The following is a 6,535-nucleotide window of genomic DNA, read 5'->3' on the forward strand; positions in this document are numbered from 1 at the left end:
CAGTTTTGGCCCGATTTTCACAAAATTCGTAATCAACAAACATTACAGTGTAACGGTGATATATTCGAACGGTTTTTTTTAAATCAAATAATAATGGTGACCTTCGAGGGACCACAACTACACAAGCTAAAAACGCGATTGTTCGTACAACCAGAGGCCATAATTAAGGAAGTTACAATTTGATATGCGTGAATATTGAAAGAAACGGAGATCTTTGGGTTATAAACTTGCATTTCAAGTTTCATCAAAATCTGATCAAAATTGTGGCCTCGAGAGGGTCCACAACTTTGATAAACCAGATGTTTACACTATTTGTGTACGAGGGGCGGCCATTTTTGTCTTGCAATTTTGGTCCGATTTTCATTGATCAACCTCAGACAAAATTACGGTGTAACGGTGATATATTCGAACGTTTTTTTAAATCGGATAATATATACTCTTTAAAAAAAGTAGGGGATATTCAGAAACAATACAAAACTGCAGAAATGCACTGCTGTTTTTATTAGAGGTAACCAGTGTATGTTAATAACAGGCCAACTGCCTACACATGAACATAAACAGTTCACGTGGGCGGCTTATCTGACGGCCCCATTTCACTCGCAAAAAGATACATCGTCAAAAGTGAAAATGGACATTTTTGATTTTTGTCTTAATAATGAGTAATTGCTCCACCAATCCTCAGACATTCAGCAATTCGTCGTGGCATGCTCCTAATCAACCGTCCAATCACGATTTGGGCGAATCTGACCCACTCCTCTTGCAGTGTCACAGCTAATTCTTGCAGCGTTGTCGGTTGACGTTACGTCGACGAACACGTCTCCTGATCATGTCCCAGACATGCCCTATATAGTGGAAAGGTCAGGACTCATGGCTGGCCAAGGCATATGGACAAGATGAAACGTTGAGCAAAGGACAGAACTATCGGTGCCTGGATGTGGTCACGGTAGTACACACCAGTGACCCTTCCTTGAACAATATGCAAATTGTCCGTTCTGCCAGTCATGGTGATTCCTCTCCACACCATAACAGACCCACGCCCGAATCTGTCATGCTGTCTGACGTTAACGTTAGCATGACGTTCATTTACACGCCTCAAAACGCGAGCACGCCTATCGATGAAATCCAGAGTAAATCGGGACTCATCTGAGAACATTACACGCGCTTATAGACGATTACTCCAATTTCTACGCTGCCTACACCATTGACGCCTGTTTGCCATATTGTGCTGGCGAGTTAATGTAGGCACAACACGCGGTCGTCGCGCATGCAAATAGGATGCATGTGGCCGAATTCTATTCGATTGGGGTGTAACTCGAATTCCTGTAAATTGGTACAAGTTTACAGAAAGCTGATTGGCCGTTTGTCCTCGATTTCGCAGGACCTGTGTACGGATGTATCGATCCTGGGCTTGTGTAGTTGCTCTAGGACGACCCGAACGAGGTCTATCATCAGCATTGTGTTATGTATTCACATACATTTTATTATGTGTTGGCCTATTAAAGTGGTATGGCCTTATTAATACGAAATCGAGGTTGAGGAAAGATAACTCTCGAGTCAGGAGTTGTTTGTTTTTCTTGCTGTGTCGTTGAAGCGCTCGAATAAGATGTGATTGTGATTTTGCTGTAAATAACTTATGTCTTTGTGTGGTTCTCAGAATACAATTAATGGAGATGATTTTGTGTATTAACTTGTTTGTTCTACCACCATTGTGTTACACCCCCAAATACACAATATGGTGGAGATGCTAAAACTTGTTGCTGACTGCTGTTGAATGATAAATTTCTCAATGAAACCACGTGTTTTTTGGTGTTGCCATTTCCTACCTTTGAAGGCCAACAATCAAGTCATCCTGTTTATAACATTGTTGAGTACCTGCCTATCGTTTGCTTGTTTCCTACCTGTGTAAATATGTCGACCACACCGATGTACCACTATTCGTATATTAATGATTTTGAACAGACACCTGCCATGTATCCAACTTCACCAGTACCATCTCCGCTGACAACTGGGCCACCATTACTGACTCCTGTTCGCTCAACTCAACACATTGATAACCAAGTACCAATTCCCTCTAGCTTACCAACAAAACTTCATGGCATCAGTATGGTTTCAACCTTTTCCGGTGAAGAAAACCCAACATATTTTTTAGAAGCGTTTGACTCGTTTTGTTTACTTCAAGGACTCACAGATCGACAGAAACTTGCTGCTTTCCATTTACAGCTGAGAGGTCCAGCCCGTATTTGGTATTTACATTTACCTCCTGCTTTTAAACTTTCTTGGCAGTCCTTTGAGAAGGTGTTTACTTCCAAATATACAGCCCAGGTCAATTTTGCCGATTCCATAGTTTTCCACCAGCCTTTTTATTTACTAGCCAACCAGTCAATAGATCAATACCAAAGTTTTTTGATTGAGAAGTCAGCCAATTTACACAAGAATGATCAAGAACTTATGTCAAAGTTTATATCGGGCTTACCTCCTAAATTAGCTTTTTTTGTAAGAGCCGGAACACCTACAACACTTGAACATGCCTACAATGCTGCTAAGATGGGTGAAGCCTATGGCTACCGGGACAGTTTTGCCAATTCTCAGCTGCCACCAGGCCATATTCAACCAAACGTCATACCGCCTCACATACCAATTCCTGATTTTTCTCAGCCACCTCCCACCAGTACCGGTAACAGTTATCAGTTTTTACAACAACAAATTAATGATTTGACAAATCTCATACAACGTTCTCAGCCATTTCAAGGCCCTCACCAAATCCAACACCCAACGCATTATACCAATGTACAGCAACCAACCAATACTTACCCACCATCATCTAAAGTTTGTTATACTTGTCATGGTGTTGGCCATTTTGCCCACAACTGTAACTGGACACATAATGGATCAATCCGCCCGGATCTTCGCTGTTCTACGTGTCAACAATTCGGTCATTCCGCTAATTGTTGTAAACTTCAAAAGCAGCCGGGAAACTTGTTCCGCTCAAGGGCTCTAGAGCACAACCCCTTGAGCTCTGCCAATCTACAGCTTCAAGCTCCAGTGCTCCCCAAGTAAACCATTTTAAATATCTACCACTGAAATTTAAAACTCTAGGCCTCCCAGTGACCATAGCTGGATTGTTGGACTCGGGCTGTTCTGTCAATATTATTTCTTCTCATCTATTCACCAAGTTACCAGTTACCAGTAAATCTACACTTACTACAACCGATACTCATCAACTTACATTAGCCAATGATCAACAGGTAAAAGTACTTGGAAGTACTTATTTAACATTTTCATCAAACTGTGGTTTTCACAGAAACATTTTATTTTATGTGTTAGAAACTTTGTCACAACCAATCATATTAGGTACTACATTTATGGTTTCGGCTAGAATTAAATTAGATTTTGGTGCTCTTTCCAGTCAATCCAACTCATATAAAGTGAAATGTGCCAAAACTCTTGTTTTACCAAGCAATACAGAAACTGTTATTTGGGGCAAAGTGCCACAACATTTGTCGTATGGTATTCAAGGCATGTGTACTCCTCATCAGCAATTGTCCCGAAAGAATGTTTTAGGATCTCGAAGTGTGTGCCTAGTGTCGTCAAATCGAACAGTTCCTCTCAAAGTACTCAACTTAACCAGTCACCCCATAACCCTTTTTAAAGGATGTGCATTAGCTGACTTTAACATATTCGATGACTCCTCCAAAGTCACACCTATTCTTTCTAGTACTGATACTGCTTCACCTCATGTTCATGAATCAACAAATAACACACCACCTTTTGTTAATAATATTAATGATTCACATCCCAATTTTTTTGACAGTCTCAACTTTTCCAATACCACAGTCAGCCCTGCTGAATTATCTGTCTTGATGGATTGTTTGTACTCATATCAAGATATTTTCATTACTTCAGAAAATTCTGATTTAGGACTTACCTCAATTGTTGAACATCAGATCCATTTGAACCCTGATGCAAAACCAAAACATCAGCGACCTTATCGCTTACCACCTGATAAGAAGGAAGTATTACGCCATCAATTAGCTGAGCTTGTCAAGCAGGGTATTATATGTCAAGTTAGTAATACCGATCATCTACCTATAACCAGTCCTATAGTATTGGTTTCGAAGCGAAATGTTGATAAATCTGAATACCCTATTGGTTCAAAAGAAGCTAGTTTATCACAATATCGTTTTTGTGTTGACTTTCGTTACCTCAACTCTCAGACACAAGATTTCAACTATACTATCCCAGATTTGCAAGAGCTAACAGAATCATTTACTACTACAACACCTAATTATATAACATCTATTGACCTAAGTAGTGGATTTTTTCAAATGCCATTGTCTGAAGAGTCCACTAATTATACAGCATTTTCAACTTGCTTTGGAACGTATAAATTTTTACGTCTTCCTATGGGCCTCAAAACCTCACCAAATTCTTTTCAGCTTATGATGGACAAAATTTTACACGGTTTGACATTTAATTCTGTGTTATGCTACCTTGATGATATCCTTATTTATAGCTCAACATTCGATCAACATATCAAGGATATAAAAGCTGTTTTTGATCGATTACGTACAGCTGGCTTAAGACTTAACCCGAAAAAATGTGCTTTTGCTCAACAAAAGTGTAAATATTTGGGACATGAAATATCTGCTGCCGGCATAAGCCCACCCAACGATCATGTGAAGATTATTCAAGATTATCCTACTCCTAAAACTCCCAAAGAGTTGCGCAGATTTCTCGGAATGTTAAATTGGTTTAGGAAATTCATTCCCAATTATAGTGCTCTTGCTACTCCTTTGCACAGTTTATTAAAGAAAAATGTGTCTTATAATTGGGACGAATCGCATCAATCAGCGATTGATAAATTAAAAGAGACATTGTTAAATTCCAAAGTATTAGCTTTTCCTCGCTATGACCTACCATTTTATTTAAGTGTCGACACTTCCAGTCTTGGTATCGGTTATATGCTATATCAAATCCATCCAGAGTCAGACTTTAAGGACAAGTTAGATGACAAACAACGAACACGAGTTATTAAATTTGGCTCGAAAAGCCTTTCGAAATGGCAGCAATCATATGGTCCTACTAAACTGGAACTTTTGGGCATGACCTCAAGCATTTTGGATTGTGCTCCCTATTTACGTGGTCGTCATTTCACAGTAGAATGTGATCATCAAGCATTACAGCCATTATTTCAAAAATCTCTTCGTGGTGCCATCTATGATCGGTGGTTAACCATTCTTCAGCAATTTAACTTTGATATTAAATATAAACCAGCAGCACAGATGACTGTTCCTGATGCTTTTTCCCGTTGTTTCGATAAAACTGTTAAACATTCCGATCATGTCAGTCCATCTGAAGATGACCCTTATTTTCCATATATTCCAGAAGCTGTTCCTAAAATAACTTTGCCCGGTGGTGTAGATTTTCCAAATTTGTTTTGTGCGGATTCAAATGCTGAATGTAATCGTGTTTTTGTGGATTATACTGATCAAGACCCATTATATGATGCTGACACAGAAGATTGTGATATTGATGAATTTTTAGTTAATAATGTGCCTTCCAATTATGAACAATGTGCTGCAGTACATAATTCATGTATTCCTTCAGACACTTGTGAAACTAGTGATAATCTAACTCATTTCATGCCGTCCACTACCGACTGTTGTGATATAAACTTTAGTGATTATATACCTGTCAGCTCAACTGATACAGCACCTATTGATTCTATATCAGTTGAGAATATATTGTTAATGAAACATTTTAATTTTAGTCTTTCAGCTATGGCTGAATTACAATATAGTGATCCATTTTTAAAGCATATTATAAATTATCTTGTTAAAAATGTTTTGCCTGATTCTCAGTCTCAATCTAGACGATTAATTGTTGAAGCCAAAGATTATATGGTTTTTGAAAATGTTTTATTTCATTCTAGAACTGCAATATCTAAACGTTCCAAAACTTTAAATTGTTATCAACTTGTTGTGCCTTATGTCTTAGTTCAAGAACTTTTACTTTTATACCATGATTCTCCTTTAGGTGGTCATGGGGGGATACAGGATACTGTTGACCGCATTAAAGAGTCTTATTATTTTCCTAAAATGAGCACCCTTGTCTCTGACTATGTAAAGTCTTGTCATGCTTGTCAAAGTAGAAAGTTAACTAAAGCACATACCAAAACAGCCATTGTTGCATATCCTACACCACATGCTCCATTTGAAGTTTGGGAAGTAGATCTTTATGGGCCTTTACCTAAAACCCCTAAAGGAGATTGTTATGTATTCACCGCTGTTGATATGTTCAGTAAGTTTTTAGTTTGTTATCCAATTGCTAATACTGATTCCATAACTGTTAGTTCAGCACTCTTTAATTTATTTTCTAACTATGGTGTTTGCCATACGTTAATAAGTGATAAAGGTAGAGAATTTATTTCTAAATGTACATCTGAAGTTTGTAAACTTTTGTCAATACCTCAACAATTTACTCCTAGCTTTATGCATCACTGTTTAGGAGCTTGTGAACGCTTACACAGAACTTT

Source organism: Patella vulgata, chromosome 3 (assembly GCF_932274485.2).
Source record: "Patella vulgata chromosome 3, xgPatVulg1.2, whole genome shotgun sequence".
NCBI classification, from domain to species: domain Eukaryota; kingdom Metazoa; phylum Mollusca; class Gastropoda; family Patellidae; genus Patella; species Patella vulgata.